General features: G+C 43.4%; 1 protein-coding gene across 3 annotated transcripts in view; it reads right to left on the bottom strand.

Moving 5' to 3' along the window:
* Window positions 1-21,817, bottom strand: part of MAPK6 (mitogen-activated protein kinase 6) — a 94,993-nt gene that overhangs the window by 20,759 nt on the left and 52,417 nt on the right. The window lies entirely within an intron of this gene.

Raw genomic sequence — 21,817 nt, 5'->3', positions numbered from 1 at the left:
ATGCATCTCTGTTAATGTCAAGTCTGAGGAGTGTAGAAAAACAAACTTTCACACAATAGTGGTTGGAGTTTAAATTAGTAAAAACTTCAGAGCAATTTGGCATAAACATATAAATGAATAAATAAATAGCGTACTCTATGACCCGGCCATTTTTCTTCACAGTAAACTCCCTAGAGAAATGCTCATTTTTTTGGTAAAGAAAATTAGAAACAACCTCAACTTCATAAAATAGGAGAACAGATAAGTAGTTATATGCATGCAAAATAGTTTTTTTTGGTAAGTACATATGTATATTGCAAAAGTAAAAAAAAAAAAAAAAAAAGGAAAAAAAATGAGACAAATACCAAATTCATAATGATTACCTGGAGATTAAGGAAAGAGACCAGAATCATTTATCTGCGTTTTAATGTGTTATTTATTTTAAAATAACAAACATGGCAGATTACTAGAATCTTATAGAGCTGGGTGGTATGTATATGAAGGTTCATTATATTGATCTCTGTACACTTAAAATATTTCATACTTTCAAAAATATCCTATAAAAGGGCAGGAAAAAATAGCCTCAACTCCAGTAGATGGTTCCCTAGCCAGCATGAAAAAAAAAAAAATGCAACTTGGTTCTTTCAGTTTCTTAATGGCCTAATTGCAGAGTACCCAGAATACCAGATATGAGGCATTATGGAAAATCAGGTGGTCAGAATTCCTAACAAATAAGACCAGACAATATTTTAGGCAGAAAGAATAAAGCCACCAATTTATTCGTTTAATATATAAACATATATTGAGTAACTACTATATGCTAGGCAGGAGCAAACCTGATATGAGCAAAAGGATTCTGGCCCTCAGTAAACACAACTCATTGTCCAATAGGAGAAAGACAGCTTTAATAAAAAATGATACTTACTATATCCCTCAGTTCTTTTAATAAATAAGAACGGGTCTTGTATCTGCTTAATATCATGAAGGATACTAATAGTATAATAGCTTTCTTTTACTGTAACAGAAACGGCTTCTCCTGTCTACAAGTTTTTCTCTGCTTCTCAGAAATCAGCCCTCCTAGCCCGCCCAAAAAAAAAAATAGTCCTAAAAATTCTGTAGCTTACCAGTCTATCTGTAATAAAACACTTAAAAGTTGAAGTTTGTGAATAAACTTTTGAATTAAAAAAATATCTCAAGGCCGGACACGGTGGCTCACGCCTGTAATCCCAACACTTTGGGAAGCCGAGGCAGGCAGATCACAAAGTCAGGAGTTCAAGACCAGCCTGGCCAATATGGTGAAACCCCGTCTCTACTAAAAATACAAAAAGTAGCCAGGCGTGGTGGCACATGCCTGTAGTCCCAGCTACTCAGGAGGGTAAGGCTGGATAATCGCTTGAACCAGGGTAGGTAGAGGTTGAGGGAGGTAGAGGTTGCAGTGAGCCGAGATCCTGCCATTGCACTCCAGCCTGGGGGACACAGCGAGACTCTGCCTCAAAAAAAAAAAAAAAAAAAATTCAAACAACTTAAGTCCAACATATCATTTGCTATTATCTAGCTGAGCCATTAGTCTGTCTTTGGTCTTTAGCCAGTGGATTTTCAATGTTGTTATATGATCTAGCTCATGTGATAGTGGAAATAAGTAATAAAAATAAATTTTTGTGGCCAGGCGCGGTGGCTCACGCCTGTAATCCCAGCACTTTGGGAGGCCAAGGCAGGTGGATCTCCTCAGGTCGTGAGTTCGAGATCAGCCTACCAACATGGAGAAACCCCGTCTCTACTAAAAATACAAAAATCAGCCCAGCGTGGTGATAGGTGCCTGTAATCCCAGCTACTCGGGAGGCTGAGGCAAGAGAATCGCTTGGACCTGGGAGGTGGAGGTTGCAGTGAGGTGAGATCACGCCACTGCACTCCAGCCTGGGCAACAGAGCAAGATTCCGTCTCAAAAAAAATGAATAAATAAAAAATAAAAATAATTTTTGTATTGGTAAAAAAGTTTCAGATTTTTAAAAAGGGCTTTAATACTGCATGTCTCCCTCCCACCAAGTTTTTTCTGTTTGTACACATCTTGATTCTTCCTGCTCGCTCCCCACTAAATACCCTAGGAAAACCAGTTTGTTTGTTTTTTGAGACAGGGTATTGCTCTGTCATCCAGGCCAGAGTGTAGTGGCGTGATCACCACTCACTGCAACCTCTGCATTCTGGGCTCAAGCAATCCTCCCACCTCAGCCCCTCAGCCCCCCAAGTAGCTGGGACTACAGGCAGGAGTCACCACACCTGGCTAATTTTTGTATTTTTTGAAGAGACGGGGTTTCACTATGTTTCCCAGGCTGGTCAAGAAAACCAGTATTTCTCAAAGGCTCCATTATTTCCTAAATTTTACATCTCTAGTCTCTACCTGAAATAGAATGCTTGTTCACGCTTACCTTCTTGCCTTAATGTAGACAATTCCTTAAAGCTCAGTCATGTTTTACATTTCTGATAAATGTACATTGTAAAGTCAGTTCTATGAAATGAGAACAGTAAGATCTCCAAGTTCTCTCTCAAACTTCTAGTTCACTAGCAATCTAGTCAAGCACAAATAATGCTTTGTCAAAAATTACACCACTGTTATCTGACAGAATAGCACTATAGTAGGAGTTGTAGCCAGATTAGGAAAGCCATGAAAATGAGAGATCCTTACTCAAGACCCCCATCCACATCTGCCCCCCTTAAATGTTATTGAGACCAAGCCTCACAAACTAGAAACTTCAAGGATGCGAGTGCCTTTTCACAATTCTCAGTGACTGGTCAGCACTTAACGAGGTAAGAGTGGGTAAAAAGTGATACTAGGGAAGGTAGGAGCTTTGCCTACACTGAGAACTGCAGAGTCATCACTATGTGCTCAGATGATGAAGACTATACATTCTAACAAGAGAAGGTAGTATTTATAAACCAAACTGTAATTCTACTAGACAATGAGGATTATACCAGTTAAACATCTGGGGGAGAAAAAGATTTACAATGGCAGTGCTTGTTCAGTGATTCTGCCTCACTGCTCTGTGAGTAGTAGTCTTCAAGATCCTTCACTATCCATTAGACCAAATGCTGCTAGAGTGCCTTTTCAGCCAGGATCTTGGAAAGCAGACCCACCTTAATTAGTAAGCTGCGAGTAATGCTGTACCTCTATATCATACAGTGGATCCAATAAGTGTTTACAATTCAGTCACGTTCCATTATTTGGTAAGTATTTGATAAGTATTTGTGTCAGTCAATCTCTTGGCAATGGGGATAAAATGGTGAGTAAAGAGAGACTTGGGCTCTGCCCTCATGGAGTTTATCATGTGACTAGAGACAAACAATTTTTTTAAAAAGAAAAGTAAACAAAGAAATGAAGAAAGGACAAGTGGTACCAAGGAATGCTACAAGATACTAATGAGAATCTGCACACTGGGGGTCTGACCTAATTAAGAAAGTCAAGATGTGTGTGCCTGGTAGCCATAAAAAAGGCAGAGGCCTCTCATGCTCTCCTAGTGACCTTAGAAAGAAAACTGTTCCCTCCTTATCACCTTAACTCTTAGGGCAGGTATATTCCAAATTCTGATCTCTCTAACTACCTCCAACTTTCACATCAATCATGGAGCTCCTTGGCCTGACTAAAGCATATATAAAACTCAGTTGGACCAGCAGATGGTCACTGCATCCTCTATCCACATCAGTGTACTATTAATTGCCACTATCTCCACCATCTTTCATGCTTAATTTCATAAAGGCAAAGTTAAGGCCGGGCGCGGTGGCTCACGTCTGTAATCCCAGCATTTTGGGAGGCTGAGGCGGGCAGATCACCTGAGGTCCAGAGTTCGAGACCAGCCTGATCAACGTGGAGAAACCCCATCTCTACTAAAAATACAAAATTAGCTGGGCGTGGTGGCGCATGTCTGTAATCCCAGCTACTCCAGAGGCTGAGGCAGGAGAATGGCTTGAACCCAGGAGGCGGAGGTCGCTGCGAGCCGAGATCGCGCCATTGCACTCTAGCCTAGGCAACAAGAGCGAAATTCCATCTCAAAACACAAAACAAAACAAAACAAAAAAACAAAGTTTAAAGCTTAGACCCAGGAAAAAACTGGGGCTCCATATTCTTTTTACACGTTCTACACACTTCAACAAGGAAGTAAAAAGGAAGGTAACATAAAGGGACCCTTTCCAGCATCCTTCCAATTTCTCTGCTTCCAAATAAATGTTACCCATTCCTACCAACCATTGCTGATTCTGGGTTGTTTGGGGAGTGATCATTAAGTTTAATTAGCTGGTTCGATATTGTTTTGTTTTTAAAAATTTGGTGAATAAAATGAAGTAAAGAGAATAATTTATAAGAATAAAAGTTGGCTTTTTGCTTTTTCTTTGGCTTTCTTTCAGTGATCTACCATGTCATGGAATTAAAAGCTCTTTATAATGCAGGCTGGATACCAGCTTCCTAAGTTTATAAGGCAGTTCCCTGAAACTGCATTAGCCACAACTGTCTGCTCAAGCACTGCTCTCTTCGCTACATTACCTCCTGCTCCCTGTCACCTGGTCTACCCCCACACCAAGAGTAATGCTGGTACTGGGAGTCAAGCCTAAGTGTATAAAGTAATGAAATGCAAACAAAAGAGGTAACTTTACTTTGTCCTATCTCGCCAGAATTTTCTTTTTTTCTTATCAAGGAGCAACTTGGCCTACTTATGTCAAAAAGGAAGTCTAGATGTGCAAAGAAAGTTTGAAGTAAGGGCCATAAACATAAAGGTTACTTTTTCTGGTTTTCTCCTCAACCTTCTGCTCTGCTGCTTCTCAGGATAAATGCTGACATGGGTCATCTGGCCTGTTCACATTCACTGACAGCACAGCACTTCCCCCATCCCCTCTCCACAAAGGCTCTTATTTTGCTCTTCTCCGTAGTCAAGTGAGTAATTTGAGTTAACAGGAACCTAGCCAGCCTCACATCTCCTCAGCCAAAACCCAGTTGCTTTTGGACAGAAGGGAAAGGTTGAGCTTTTCTTATATTCACCTAGGGCTATCTCCTAACCCTGGCACAGATAAATGTAGCTATAGCAAATTCACCCTTCCCTGAGATCATGTCTCAAGCTCTCATCAAAGCTACTAAGATTTTCGGGCAGAGAAGGCCAAGTGCTACAGCTTAGCTGCTTGCTCACTGCATTCTTGACAAAGCCCTTGCTCCTAATGTATGGTGGGCGGCCATAAGAGTTATCAGGGGCCCTTTCAGGATTTGGACATCAAGGAGGCTGGGAGTATAAACTATTAACAACAAATAATCTTAGGAACCTGGGAAAAGACACGGGACCTTAAATCTAAAATGCCAAAGTCTGAAAGGCTTTGGGTAGTATCAGTAACTATGCTTATCTACAGAGACAAACTTTCAAAGTCAGAGAAGACAGTAACAAAGTATCCAATTTAAAGACAAAACAGGCTGGGCGTGGTGGCTCACACTTGTAATCCTAGCACTTTGGGAGTCCAAGGTGGGCAGAACACCTGAGGCCAGGAGTTGGAGACCAGCCTGGCCAACATGATAAAACCCCTGTCTCTACTAACAATACAAAAACTAGCCAGGCGTGGTGGCTCACACCTGTAATCCCAGCTACTCAGGAGGCTGAGGTTGGAGAATCGCTTGAACCTGGGAGGCGGACGCTGCAGTGAGCTGAGATCGCACCACTGCACTCCAGCTTGGGCAACAGAGTGAGACCCTGTCTTCAAAAAAAAAAGACAAAACACTCACCTACTACTACCAATTTGTGTTCTTAAATTGTTTAAGCCCTTGCCTACATGCATTTTAACATTAGGGGCTTTCATTTGCCTTTGGCCATTTAAAAAGCCATTGTAAAGCACATGCCATTATGTTTATTTTGTTGCTTATCTCTAGTTGTTATTTTCCAGTATGGATGACTTACAGTAAATCTGTAACCAGATTACAACTAGTAAGTCTAGTTACAGCCAGGCGCAGTGGCTCACGCACTTTGGGAGGCCAAGGCGGGTGGATCACCTGGGACCAGCCTGACCAACATGGTCAAACTCCATCTCTACTAAAAATACAAAAATTAGCTTGGCATGGTGGTGCACTGCTGGAATCAGCTACTCAGGAGCTGAGGCAGGAGAATCGCTTGAACCTGGGAGGTGGAGGTTGCAGTGAGCCAAGATCGTGCCACTGCACTTCAGCCTGAGGGACAGAGGGAGACTCCATCTCCTAGTTACAGATTTACTGTAACCCATTCATATTAGAAATTCAAAAATTCATAGACCAGATAAACTAGTAATAACATCCCTATAGACTCTTCCAATTCTAAGTCTATGATTTACAAGTCTTATATTTCTTTAGTTTTATTCCCAAGCCCTGTGGTGGTATGCTCAGAATGGGAGAGATGTTATTCAAATTGCTGTATACTAAACAAATATAATCCCTTCTACAAACTTATGGCTGGAAATTTTTAAATAATTATAATAACGCTTGATCCCATTTCTTATCTTCCTCCCGGCAGGAGGCTTTATTCTAAGATTCCTAACCTAACTAACATTAAAGAAATATTGGAGCAAATATAGGACAGGAGACATGTGCACAGCCTCTTTCTTCAAGCACCTTTGGACACCTGAGGATTCTAACCAGATGAAAATATAAATTTTCAAAGCAGTCAGGATAATAGATGGCCCCCAAAAATCTAAGTCTTGCTCATGCCACAAGTTCAACGTAGCTGTCAGCCAAGCTGTTAAAGTACCCACCATCTCTACCAATTACATGCAATGTAGCAGAGAAAAGTAAGACTATCTCACTGGCAAAAAAGCTTCCATCCAAAAGTGACACCACTCACTTCTCACATTTTACTGACTAAAGTAGGTCACATGGTCATACGTATACCCAAGGGAGTGGGTAAATGCAATCCCAACATGGGCCCAGAAGCAGAATGAACCAAGATGTTTTTAAAACATCTTTTAAACAGACTAAACAGATTCAACTCTCCCATCCATCCATTACGTTTCATTCAACATTTTACTGAATGCTTACCATGTGCCAGGCATTGTTTTAGGCATTAAGCTATAGCAGAGGTCAATTTTTTTTTTTTTTTTTCAATCTTGAGCTCAAAGGAACACATTATTACTCCTGGAGCACAGGGACATGTAGTGGATTCCTCCCTATCTAACATTTCACTTTTCTTTCTCCTCTTTCTAATAACATTTTCACTCCCTTTTCTTTTGCCATCCTCCCCCAACCTAATCTAATGTGATTCTTCAGAACCTCTACTCTTCATTTTCCAGGGCACCATTCCCCTCCTTTTTTCTGTGGCTTTGTCTATTATAAAAGGTTTGGGACTAAGTAGCTTTGGGGACATTTCCTAAGCATAGTACCTGGTAATTAGTAGGTACCCTAAAATATGTACTGAATGAATCAATGTAAATAGCATATTCTACGTGAGTAGAAAGCTTTGGAGAAGGGAAGTCCTATCCTCGAATTTTTCAGAATCTGATCACATTCTGATCTACCACTAGAAAACATCAGTGAAGATTCCCAGATATGGTATTTTCCTTTCCAGGCATTCCACCAGGACCCTCACTCTATGCGAATGCACAGGTCTGCCAACAACATGAAGAAGGCAGCTGGTTTCAACCCACTCAGAATGAAGAAATGAAACACTTCAGCTTTGTTACAGCTCTCATCTTATTTTGTTGAGGTGATGGGGAAGGACTGTGCCACTGAAATAGCATCCTATATAATCAGTCAAGCAGGACTCTAAAAAGTCCTATCAGCCCATGTAATACCAAAGAAGGTATAATGAAGATATGCAAGACCTTGACACTATTCTTTAGTCCATCCTAGCAGGGTTTAGCACCACAGCTTTTCAGACTACAGATCAAACGTGACTGCTGTTGTTTTTGAGCTAACTCTGGTGAGGGTCTGAAGAAGGTCACATTATGCAAGGCCATATAAAACATCTCTGGACTCTCAAACGGAGAGAACCATACACTTACTTGGAGATTCTCTTTAAGGGACAGGGTCTCACTCTGTTGCCTCAAACAATTCTCCCACTAAGCCTCCTGAGTAGCTGGGACTATAGGCACACACCACGTTCAACTTTTTTTTCTTTTTTTTTTTTTGTAGAAATGGGGTCTCACTATGTTACCCAGGCTGGTCTTGAACTCCCGGCCTCAAGTGATCCTCCCACCTAAGTCTTCCAAAGTGCTGGAATTACAGATCAGCCCTGCATCTGGCCAATTTCCTAATTTTTAAAAACAATTCAGAATGGCATGTTTTTTTTTTGGAATATCCTTCCTCTTTATTTCTCATTTTCTCCAAACTGAAGAAGGCTTACAAGATTTGGCTGCCCTGCCTATGGAGTAGCCATTCTTTTATTCCTTTACTTTCTTAATAAACCTGCTTTCACAAAAAAAGGGGAGGGGAGGGGAGAGGAGGGGAGAGAAAGAAAGGAAAGAAAAAGGAAGGAAGGAAAGAAAGGAAGAAAAAAAGAAAGCTTGCGAGATTTAAAAACAAAATTTTAAGATGGTTTGCTATCAGACCCATACAAGAATTTGGCCCTACTGAAAGAGTCCAGTCTGATTTCACTAGGCCCGTGCCATGCTTTGAATGTGTTCCCCCAAGTTCATGGGTTGGAAGCTTAATCCTCAATGCAAGTGTTAGGAGGTGGGGCCTAATAAGTGGTGATTATTAATCACTAGTAAGAAGCAGATGGGTTAATGTCATTATTGTGGGAGTGGGCCTATTATAAAAGCAAATTTGGCCCTCTCTTTCTCTTCCACCATGGGCTGATGCAGAAAGGAGACCCTCACCAGATGCCGGCACCATGGTATCAGACTGCCAAGCCTCCAGAACTGTAAGAAATAAATTTCTCTTCTTTATAAATTACCCAGTCTCGGGTGTTGTTTTAGCAACATGAAACCAAGAGGGACAGCTTATATTAAAGGAAATAAACCATAAGTTTAAAGATCTGGGGTCTACTCCAGGATCTGTGGCTACATCAGCTGTGTAGTCAAAGAATTTCACATTTTTATGTCTCAGTTCCTCATCAGGAAAATAAAGTGGCTAAGCTACAGGATTTCTTCTTTTTTAAGAGACAAGGTCTTGCCCTGTCACCCAGGCAGAGCCAGGTAGTAGTTAGGAGTACAGGCGCACACCACCCCACCTGGCTTAAACTACATGATTTCTATGGTCTCTTCCAGCTCTCAAATTTCGTAATTCTAACAAAAGGCTCAGGATTTCCACTTCTGACTAGAATGCTCAAAGTTGCAAGATACCAAGCCTCACTCTATAAACTGCAACAAGCTGGATAAGCTACAAAAATCATAGTTTAAGGAAAAAAAAAATCAGAGAGCTAAGCATGTAAAGAAATCTAAATAATAAATAAGCTAAATCAGAGAAAAAGTCAAACCCTTTAGAAGGGAAGAGACCATGGCTATTCTCATTCCTGGCAAAGTGGCAGAACCAGGAATCCACTGACAGGATTAAGGAGAAACCAGCCAAATAACGAACTTAATCTTAATGGTTGCATGTGGACTCAGATAAAATATTAGAGAATCTGGAGGAGGCCCAACTACAAGCCCCAACTGCCAACTCTTCCCTATGGATTTTTTCTTTTTCTTTTTCTTTTTTAAAGATGGTGTCTCACTCTGTCACCTAGGCTGGAGTGCAGTGGTGTGACCTCGGCTCTCTGCAACCTCCGCTTCCCGGGTTCAAGCGATTCTTCTGCCTCAGCCTCCCAAGTAGCTGGGACTACAGGCGTGTACCGCCACGCCTGGCTAATTTTTGTATTTTTAGTTTCACCATATTGGCCAGGCTGGTCTCAAACTCCTGACCTCACAAGATCCACCCGCCTCGGCCTCCCAAAGTGGTGGGATTACTACAGGCGTGAGCCACTGCCCAGCCCCCTATGGGTTTTCAATGTGTCCAAGTCTGAGGGCAAGGCAGAAAAGCAGAGAGAATCCCATGAAGAAAAGAGCCTCTACCATGTTCAAGGCAGCGGCCCTCTCTGTAAAAGGGGATCAAGGCAGGAAGCATGGAATAAACACCTCTGAGACATTCTGAGTCTTCAAAGAATGTAAGACAGATATTCCTCCTAAGGCCGAGTCAAAGAATTAGGGCAAACTCAAGAGATAAGGAAAATCTTGGATGAGACTAGAAAGCAAAGAGAATTTCCCAGCAGTCCAAAGAACCAAAATCTAGACTGAAAAGCACAGCTCAAAGGTTCAGTAAAGCAGGAGCATATGAAGAGATAACAAGGCCAGGCGCAGTGGCTCATGCCTGCAATTCCAGCACTTTGGGAGGCTGAGGCCAGCAAGCAGATCACTTGAGTCTGGGAGTTCAAGACCAGCCTGACCAACATGGTGAAACCGCGTTTCTACTAAAAACACAAACATTAGCCGGGCGTGGTGGTGCACACCTGTACTCCCAGGTACTTGGGAGGCTGAAGCAGGAGAATCACTTGAACCCGGGAGGAGGAGGTTGTAGTGAGCTGAGATCACACCACTGCACTCCAGCCTGGGCAACAGAGGAAGATTCCATCTCAATAAACAAACAGACAAACAAACAAAAATACCTACGCACAGAGTGAAATTGTTGAAAACAAAAAGAAAAGTGAAGAAAAGTGAAGGAAGGAAGAGAAAGAACAACTCTTCGCCAGGGCACAGTGGCTCATGCCTGTAATTCTAGCACTTTGGGGGGCCGAGGCAGGCAGCCTGAGCTCAAGAGTTTGAGACCAGCCTGGGCAACATGGTGAAACCCCGTCTCTACAAAAAACACAAAAATGAGCCAGGCATGGTGGCATGCGCCTGTCCCAGCTACTTGGGGGGTTGAGGTGGGAGGACTGCTTGAACCCGGGAGGCAGAGGTTGCCGTGAGCCGAGATCAGCCATCGCGCTCCAGTCTGGGTAACAGAGCGAGACTGTCTCAAAAAAAACGAACGACAAAAAAGAATGATTCTTAAAAGCAACCAGGAGTCCGGGCATGGTGGCTCACGCCTGTAATCCCAGCACTTTGGGAGGCTGAGGCGGGCGGATCACCTGAGGTGAGGAGTTTGAAACCAGCCTGGCGAACATGGTGAAACTCTGTCTCTACCAAAAATACAAAATTAGTTGGGCGTGGTGGTGCATGCCTGTAATCCCAGCTACTCAGGAGGCTGAGGCGGGAGAATCGCTTGAACCCGGGAGGCAGAGGTTGCAGTGAGCTGAGATCACACCACTGTACTCTAGCCTGGGCAACAAGAGCAAAACTCGATATCCAAAAAAAAAGCAACCAGGAAAAAAAGAAACAAAAAACAAAAAAGCAACCAGGGAAAAGAGAGAAAGTATATACTGGAGAAGAATAGTAAGAATGATAGCTGATTTATCACTAGAAACAATGAAAATCAGAAGACAATAGAATATGTTTTAAGTACCGAAAGAAAAAAAAAACTATCAACCCAAAAAGAAAATAAGGAAAAAATAAAATAAAAAACAAAGCCTATTAACCCAGATGTATTAGTCACACTTCTCCACAGGGACAGAAATAATAAGTTTTATGTATATATGAAAGGGAGCTTATTAGGGAGAATTGGCTCACACAATAACAAGGCGAAGAAGTCCCACGTCAGGCCGTCTGCAAGCTGGGGAAGAAATAAGCCAGTAGTGGCTCAATCTGAGTCCAAAAGTCTCAAAAGCAGGGAGGCTAACAGTGCAGCCTTCAATCTGTGGCTGAAGGCTGGAGAACCCCCGACAGACCACTGGTCTAAGTCAAGAGTCCAAAGCCCAAACAATCTGGAGTCTGATGTTCAAGGGCAGGAGGAACAGAAGGAAGCATCCAGGACGGATGAAAAATGAAAGCCAAAAGACTCAGCAAGCCAGCTTATCCCATCTTCTTCCACCTGCTTTGTTCTAGCCTCGGTGGCAGCCAATTGGATGGTGCCCACCCACACTGATGAGGGTGGGTCTTCCTCTCCCAGTCCACTGACTCAAAGGTCAGTCTCCTCTGGCAACACCCTGACAGACACACCCAAAAACAATACTTTACCAGCTACCTAGGCATCCTTCAATCCAATCAAGTTGACACTTAATACTAACCATCACACCAGCATTCTGTATCTAAGAGAAATAACCTTCAAAAGACCTTTTCAAAGAAAAGACAAAAGTAGAAAGATGCCAGGTGCCGTGGCTTATGCCTGTAATCCCAGTTACTTCTCAGGAAGTGAGGTGGGATAATCACTTGAGTTCAAGACCAGCCTGACCAACACAGTGAGACCCTGTCTCCATTTAAAAAAAGGAGGCCAGGCGCGGTGGCTCACGCCTGTAACCCCAGCACTTTGGGAGGCTGAAGCGGGCAGATCACCTGAAGTCAGGAGTTTGAGACCAGCCTGACCAACATGGAGAAACCCCTATCTCTACTAAAAATACAGAATTAGCTGGGTGTGGTGGCGCATGCCTGTAATCCCAGCTGCTAGGGAGGTTGAGGCAGGAGAATCACTTGAACGTGGGAGGCGGAGGTTGCAGTGAGCCGAGATTGTGCCACTGCACTCCAGCCTGGGCAACAAGAGGGAAAGTCCGTGTCAAAAACAAAAAAAGAAAAAAAGTATTTTAAAAAACTGGATAGAAATCTGTCTCCAGCAGACTTTCACTTCAAGAAATGCTAAAAGAAGTCTTTCAGGATGAAAGAAAAATACACCAAATGTAACTAACCCCAGATCTACAGAGAGGAATAAAAAACTCAGAAAGGGTAAATATCTCGAAAATATAAAAAGCCTATTAAAAATATCTATCCACGGCCAGGCACAGTGGCTCACGCCTGTTATCCCAGCACTTTGGGAGGCCAAGGCAGGTGGATCACCTGAGGCTGGGAGTTCAAGACCAGCCTGGCCAAAATGGAGAAACCCCATCTCTATTAAAAATACAAAATTAGCTGAGCATGGTGGCACATGACTGTAATCCCAGCTATTCGGGAGGCTGAGGCAGGAGAATTGCTTAAACCAGGGAGTCGGAGGTTGCAGTGAGCCGAGATTGCACCACTGCACTCCAGCCTGGCAAAAGAGCAAGACTCTGTCTCAAAAAAAAAAAAAAAAAAATTATAAATTGTTGGGCTGGGCACGGTGGCTCACGCCTGTAATCCCAGCACTTTGGGAGGCCGAGGCAGGCGGATCATGAGGTCAGGAGATCGAGACCATCCTGGCTAACATGGTGAAACCCCATCTCTACTAAAAATACAAAAAAAATTAGCCAGACGTGGTGGCGGGCGCTGCAGAAGAATGGCATGAACCCGGGAGGCGGAGCTTGCAGTGAGCCGAGATCGTGTCACTGTACTCCAACCTGGGCAACAGAGCAAGACTCCGCCTCAAAAAAAAAAATTATTTGTTCATATTATAAAGAAAGTCACAGCACTGAACATGAAAATAAAATGGTGAAATTTTTATTTTATTTACCTTGAGACAGGATCTCGCTTGCCCAAGCTGAAGTGCAGTGGCATGAACATGACTCATTGCAACCTCCACCTCCATTGCTCAAGGTGGGTGGACCATCTCAGCCTTCTGAGTAGCTATGACCACCGTGCAAGGTGCCACACCCGGCTCAATTTTTTATTATCTTGGTAGAGACAAGGTTTCCCAATGTTACCTATGCTAGTCTTGAACTCCTGGGCTCGAGCGATCCTCCCACCTTGGCCACCCAAAGTGCTGGGATTACAGGTGTGAGCCACCACGCCTGGTCAACATTTTAAAAGAATATAAGCAAGGTTTTATTGAGACTGTATTATGTGTGAAGCATTGTGTTGGACATACACCCTTACACTAAATCCTCCCAATAGGCAAAATAGGCAAAATATAATCTTTATTTTAGAGAACTTAAAAAACACATTCAAGATCACACATGAATGAGAGAGCCAGGATTTGAACCAGGTTTGTAAACCAAATTCCATTATCTCTCACTGTAACTTATTTTTTTATTGACAAGTATAGTACATATCTCCCTTCACTCCCCAACCTTTTGAGTAGAGTATATTTCCTATAGACAAAGACCTTCTTCTGGCTGGGGGCAGTGGCTCACACCTGTAGTCCCGGCACATTGGGAGGACAAGGTGGGCAGATCACTTCACGTCAGGAGTTTGAGACCAGCCTGGCCAACAGGGGGAAACCCTGTCTCTCTACTAAAAATACAAAAATTAAGGCCAGGCATGGTGGCTCACACCTGTAATCCCAGCACTTTGGGAGGCCAAGGCGGGTGGATCCTTTGAGGTCAAGAGTTTAAGACCAAACTGACCAACATGGTGAAACCCTGTCTCTACTAAAAATACAAAAAAATGAGCCAGGCATGGTGGCACATGCCTGTAATCCCAGCCACTCAGGAGGCTGAGGCACGAGAATTGCTTGAACCCAGGAGGCAGAGACTGCAGTCAGCCGAGATCACGCCACTGCATTCCAGCCTGGGTAACAGACTGAGAGCCTGTCTCAAAAAAAAAATTAGCTGGGCATGGTGGCACACGCCTGTAGTCCCAGCTACTCGGGAGGCTGAGGCAGGAGAATCCCTTGAACCTGGGAAGCGCAGGTTGCAGTGAGCCAAGATTGCACCGCTGTACTCCTTCATCCTGGGCAAGAGTGAGACTCTGCCTCAAAAAAAAAAAAAAAAAAAAAAAAAGCCTTCTTCTGCATAACTAAAACACAACCATCAAAATCAAGAAATTAACGCTGGTATAGTACTACCATCTAATAATCAGACCCCATTTAAGTTTCTGCAATTATCTCAATCATGTACTTGGGAGGTAAAGGACCCAGTCCAGAATCACGTTACACTGGGTACAATGCAATTATTATGCAGTTTTTCCCTTCTGAGATTTAAAGGAATCAAACATTTTATACAGTCCACAAAAATTTACTGAGCACTTAGCATGTGCCAGGCACTGTTTGACAATATAGTAGAGAATAAGACAGACAAGGTTCTTCTGCTTCCAAAGAGCTCGCATTCTAGTAAGGAAAGACCAACAAACAAGTTAGCTAATTAACAAATTCAGATTTGGCCTAGTAGCTGGGAAATGGCCCTCTGAGGAGCTGAAACCTGAATAAGAAGCTACCAGCACTGCTAAGAGATGGGAGAAGGGCATTCCTAACAGAGGAAACAACAAATTGAACAAACCTAAGGCAGGACAAAACTTGGCATTTTGGAGCAAAAGAAATGCCAGTGTAGCCACAGCATCTACAGCAAAGGGCAAAGGAAAGGAGGTAGCAATGAGGAAGGAAGGAACACATGAGGCAGGATTCTGAATCTCATAACTAAGGCCAAAGAAAAACTATGAAACCATTTTAAGCAGGCAATCTACATTATTTCATTTACATTTCTGAAAGAAGATTCTTGTTACTGGGAGAAGAATGTCTGAAGAAGGTAGCTGAGTAAAAGCAAAGACCAGTTAAGAGCTATTTCAGTAAGCCAGGTGACATAATGGTGGCTGAGACTAAGGTGGTAGAAATAAAGATGTAAAACAGATAATTGAATAAACAGATTTAAGTGATATTTTGGAGACCAAAAGAACTCGATGATGGATTAGCTATGGGGATAAGGGAAAAACAGGATTCAAGGATAAATCCTAGGTGCCAGTTACAGAAGAGGGAAAGACCGGAAGAATATTATGGAAGAGAGTTCTATTTTGGACATGTTAGGTATATTTAGACAACTGCCTACTAGGTTACTAAGTGGTAATGTCTAGCAAGGCAGTTGGATAATATGTCTGGAGCTCAGGCAAGAAGTCTAAACCAGAAACATAAATATGAGAATTATTCACATACAGATGGCATTTAAAACAATGAGTTGAATGAGACCATCTAGGGAAGAATTTAGAAAAAGAGGGTGAAAAAAAACCCCAGGAGTTTTATCCTGTCTTAGGTATGCCAATACTTAGAGGCAGGTAAAGGAGAGAAGCCTGTTTAATAATTAAAAAAAAACAAAGCTGGGTGCAGTGGCTTATGCCTGTAATAAGGAGGCTGAGGTCAGGAGTTCCGAGACCAGCCTGACCAACATGGTGAAACCCCATCTCTACTAAAAATACAAAAATTAGCCAGGCGTGGTGGTGTGCGCCTGTAATCCCAGCTACTGGGGAGGCTGAGGCAGGATAATCACTTGAACCCAGTAGATGGAGGTTGCAGTGAGCCAAGATTGCGCCACTGCACTCCAGCCTGGACGACAGCGAGACTCCGACGACAGCGAGACTCCGACGACAGCGAGACTCCGTCTCAGAAACAAAAAAAAGCATACAGTATAACAAGGTGTAAAGCAGAAGGAAAACAAGAACATATGTCTCATAAAATGAGAAGTAGATGAATAGGCCGAAAACAGTGGTCAACTATATTGAATGCTCCTACAAGAGCCTGTAAGACTAATTCAGTAAATAGAAACCACTGGCAACCTTGACTAGAGTAGTTTTAGTGGTAAGAATGGAGGCCAATCTGTAGTAGGCTGAGAAGCAAAGGGAAGTGGAGAGAGCACAAAAAGACAACTTTTGAAAACTGGCTTGGAAGAGAATCAGAGAAATGAGGCTGTAGCTAGAGAATAATGTGGAATGGTGAGAGGGCTTATAAACAAGGAAGCCACACTTAGTGCTGTCCAATAGTGCTGTCTGCAATGATAGGGATGTTCTATATCTGCACTGTCCAATAGAGTAGCCATTAGCACCATATATGGCTACTGAAAAACTGAAATATGACTAGCATCACTGAGGAACTAAATTTTTTAAATTTTTCTTTTAACAGCCACACATTTCATTGCAGAAAGCACTACTGATTAGTAGCTACCATACTGGACAGTACAGCTCTAAAGCACATCTGCATATTAATAAAGATAATCCAGAAAGGGAAAAATTCATGATGTAGGCAAGAACGAGGTAAGTCCTTAAGAAGTCAACAGGCTGGCAGGGTGCGATGGCTCACTCCTGTAATCCCAGCACTTTGGGAGGCCAAGGCAGATGAATCACTTGAGGTCAGTAGTTCAAGACCAGCCTGGCCAACACAGAGACAAATCCCTGTCTCTACTAAAAATACAAAAATTGCCGGGCGCGGTGGTTCACACCTGTAATCCCAGCACTTTGGGAGGCCGAGGTGGGCGGATCACAAGGTCAGGAGATCGAGACCATCCTGGCTAACACGGTGAAACCCTGTCTCTACTAAAAATACAAAAAATTAGCCGGGCGTGGTGGCGGGCGCCTGTAGTCCCAGCTACTCGGGAAGCTGAGGCAGAAAAATGGCGTGAACCTGGGAAGCAGAGCTTCAGTGAGCTGAGATCGCACCACTGCACTCCAGCCTGGGCAACAGAGCGAGGCTCCGTCTCAAAAAAAAAAAAACAAAAAAACAAAAACAAAAATTAGCCGGGCATGGTGGTGGGCACCTGTAGTCCCAACTACTCAAGAGGCTGAGGCAGAAGAATCACTTGAATCCGGGACGCGGAGGCTGCAGTGAGCCAAGATCGTGCCACTGCACTCCAACCTGGCCAACAGAGTGAGACTCCATCTCAAAAAACAGTAAATAAATAAATAAATAAATAAATAAAGAGAAATCAACAGGCTGAGCAGAGTGGCTCATGCCTGTAATCCCAGCACTTTTTGAGGCCGAGTCAGGATGATTGCTTGAGCCCAGCCTGGGCAACACAGGGAGACCCCGCCTATAAAAAAAAAAAAAAAAAAAAAAAAATTTAAGATTAAAAAAAAGTCAAGAGAAGACATCCAGAGCACAAGTGGCGCAATCTACATGGGATACAACATGAACAAAGCAAGGCATGAAATTACAGTAACGGGTAGAGATGAAGACTCAGAATATGTATTAAGCCTGATTGGAATCTTAAGCATAAAACTCAATTACAGAGGGCTATAAAATCCAAGCAGGAGGGGGAGAGTAGGTAACTTACATCTACTAAGGACCTATTATGTGACAGGCATTTTCTTTTTTTTTTTTTTTTTGAGAGGGAGTCTCGCTCTGTCGCCTAGCCTGGAGTACAGTGGCACGATCTCGGCTCACTGCAAGCTCCGCCTGCTGGGTTCAAGCAATTCTTCTGTCTCAGCCTCCTGAGTAGCTGGGATTACAGGCATACACTACCATGGCCAGTTTTTTCGTATTTTTAGTAGAGATGGGGTTTCACCACGCTGGCCAGGCTGGTCTTGAACTCCTGACCTTGTGATCCGCCCGCCTCGGCCTCCCAAAGTCCTGGGATTACAGGCATTAGCCACCGCGCCCGGCTGTGACAGGCATTTTCTTTTTTCTTTTCTCAAGACACAGTCTTGCTCTGTCGCCCAGGCTGGAGTGCAATGGTGTGATCTCGGCTCACTGCAACCTCCGCCTCCTGGGTTCAAGCGATTCTCCTGCCTCGGCCTTCAGAGTAGCTGGGAGTACAGGTATGCACCACCATACTCAGCTAATTTTTTGTATTTTAGTAAAGACGGGTTTTCATCATGTTGGCCAGGCTAGTCTAGAACTCCTGACTTTGTGATCCGCCTGCCTCGGCCTCCCAAAGTGCTGAGATTACAGGCGTGAGCCATCGCGCCCAGCCATGACAGGCATTTTCTAAATGACAAATTATTTCTCTCATCTCAAACTACAGTCATGTAAATGTCATTTTACAAACAAGAGCACTGACGCTCTTTACACACACAGTAAATGCCAAGATTTGGACATAGGCCTGTGACTATAGGGTTAGAATCTTCCCACTGCATAAGGTGGGAGGTTAAGGCCGGGCACGGTGGCTCACGCCTGTAATCCCTGCACTTTGGGAGGCCGAGACGGGTGGATCACTTGAGGTCAGGAGTTCAAGACCAGCCTGGCCAACATGGTTGAAACCCCATCTCTACTAAAAACATAAAATTAGCTGAGCGTGGTGGTGCATGCCTGTAATCCCAGCTACTTGGGAGGCTGAGGCAGGAGAATCACTTGAACCCAGGAGGCGGAGGCTGCAGTGAGCGAAGATCACGCCATTGCGCTCCAACCTGAACAATAAGAGCAAAACTCCGTCTCAAAACAACAACAACAACAAAACAAAAAAAGGTAGGAGGTTAAGAACCACTGTTTCTGTACCTGGAATTAACATAAACAGCAGATCAATCTGGAAGTAATCAACAAGTGCCAACAAGCCTAGAGGGACTAGGCCAGAGGCAAAAACTATCCTGTCAATGCTTTCCACAGGATAACTAAGGAAAACTTAATAGCTACTTTTTAAAAATTCAAGTGAAAATACCCGATGGAAAGAAACGGACTTTCTTGCAACTTAGATTATCTACTTTATTGAACACAAATGTATCAATTAGAAAATCAGCACTGTTTTATAATACATACTAAAATAATATCTGGGCATATTAGAAAAACTAAGTTAGTCAACATACCCTCTCTCCAATTTGTACATTAAGAAAGGACAATTATTAAACTGAGTCTAACCAGTTATTAAATTACAGCTTAGATTTTAGAGTGGGCAAAGATCATCTAGATCTGTGCTGTCCATGTAACCACCAGCTACATCCAACTATTTTTATTTTTTTTGAGACGTAGTCTTGCTCTGTCACCCAGACTGGAGTGCAGTGGCGCTCACTGCAAGCTCCGCCTCCTGGGTTCATGCCATTCTCCTGCCTCAGCCTCCCAAGCAGCTGGGACTACAGGCGCCCGCCACCCGGCTAATTTTTTGTATTTTTAGTAGAGACAGGGTTTCACCATGTTAGCTAGGATGGTCTCGATCTCCTGACCTCGTGATCCGCCCGCCTCAGCCTCCCAAAGTGCTGGCATTACAGGCGTGAGCCACGGCGCCCAGCCCCAACTATTTAAAGGAATTAAAATTAAACAAAAAATTCAATTCCTCAAGTGCACTACTTGCTCGTCAAGTATTCAACAGTCACACATGGCCAATGGCTACCTCACTGGATAGCACAGAACACTTCTATCATCATAGAAAGTTCAACTGGGCAGTGATTAGCTTCCAAATTTTCCATTTGACTTTTTTCAGAAGGGCCAGTGGAAAGAGCAACTCAGAAGACTAACAAGCTGAGCAACCATGTATGCATCATTTTAATTTTTATTTATTTACGTATTTTTTGAGACAGGGTCTCTTGCTGTTGCCCAGGCTGGAACGCTGCGGTGCGATCACGGCTCACTGCAGCCTCAACCTCCTGGGCTCAAGCAATCCTCTCATCTCAGCCTCTTAAGTAGCTGGGACTAAAGGTGTGCACCACTACAACCGGCTAATTTTATTTTATTTTGTGGAGACAGGGTCTCACTATGTTGCCCAGGTGTATGCATCGTTTAGCAGTGCTTCTCAAACTGAATGCGCACTGAATGACTTGAAAATCTTGTTAAAATGCAGGTTCTTCCCAGCATGTTAGGAGGCCAGGAGTTTGAGACGAGCATGGGCAACACAGTGAGACTCCAATTCTAAAAAAAAAAAGGCAGTGTATGATGGCACATGCCTGTAGTCCCAGCTACTGAGGTGAGAGGATTACTTGAGTCCAGGAGTTCCAGGTGGCAGTGTGTTATGATCACACCACTACACTCCAATCCAAACTGGGCAACAGGGCAAGACTGTGCCTCTTATTTACAAAAAAAGAAGGCCGGGCGCGGTGGCTCATACCTGTAATCCCAGCACTTTGGGAGTGCTGGGTGGGCGGGTGGGCGGATCCGAGGCGGGCGGATCACAAGGTCAGGAAATCCAGACCATCCTGGCTAACACGGTGAAACCCCATCTCTACTAAAAACACAAAAAATTAGCCAGGCGCGGTGGCAGCAGCTGTAGTCCCAGCTACTCAGGAGGCTGAGGCAAGAGAATGGCGTGAACCCAGGAGGCGGAGCTTGCAGTGAGCCGAGATCGTGCCACTGCACTCTAGCCTGGGTGACAGAGTGAGACTCCGTCTCCAAAAAAAAAGAAAAAGAAAAAAGAAAAAGAAAAAGTAGATTCTAAGATTCTAATTCAGTAGGACCGTAGGACTGAGACGAAGTCAAGATTCTAACGTCTATCAAGTTCCCAGGTGATGCTAATACTGTTGGTCCAGAAATCACACTTTCAGTACCAAGATCTTAGATCTCTTCAGGCCTTGGTTTCCTTAGCTGTCAAACGATGTACATGAATGAAGCAAGATAATGCCCATGACCCCTCCAAAACACTAATATTTTAAAGTTTTATGATTGTACAGAATTAAATGCATACAGATTTGCACTTTCTGCAGAGGCAGACTTTTCTGAGGTAAATGCTAGGATTCTAAAAAACAAGTTTTATGATACCTTTTTTTTCTGTGAAAAAAAAAACCAAATTTAACGAAAATCAATGGGAAATTGTATTTGCTATACAAACATTCAATCTCTGAACAATTTTTTAGAAATGGACTTAGAAGACTGACATGTATAAAAGACAAAACTTTTAGAACTCTATTGGCTGGGCGCGGTGGCTCATGCCCGTAATCCCAGCACTTTGGGAGGCCCAGGCAGGTGGATCACAAGGTCAGGAGATGAGACCATCCTGGCCAACATAATGAAACCCTGTCTCTACTAAAAAAAATACAAAAATTAGCTGGTCATGGTGGTGCGCACCTGTAGTCCCAGCTACTCGGGAGGCTGAAGCTGAAGAATCGCTTGAACCTGGGAGGCGGAGGTTGCAGTGAGCCGAGATGGCGCGACTGCGCTCCAGCCTGGCAACAGAGGGAGACAGCGTCTCAAAAACAAAAAACAAACAAACAAAAACTCTATTAGAGAGCCACACAGTATTTTCCAAATACGCAGTTCATGGAGGTGAAAAAACCAATCAATGCTGGACTAGGCCCAAATCACTGTCACCTTAAAAGCATCAGCTTCACATGAAAGCAACCCCTGGAAAATGCCATTAACTACAGTAACATTGGAGTTGTTTTTGTG

The sequence above is a fragment of the Pan troglodytes genome, chromosome 16, assembly GCF_028858775.2.
Source record: "Pan troglodytes isolate AG18354 chromosome 16, NHGRI_mPanTro3-v2.0_pri, whole genome shotgun sequence".
NCBI classification, from domain to species: domain Eukaryota; kingdom Metazoa; phylum Chordata; class Mammalia; order Primates; family Hominidae; genus Pan; species Pan troglodytes.
The sequence above is the reverse complement of the archived record's forward strand: the minus strand, read 5'-3'. Positions and strand labels throughout refer to the sequence as shown.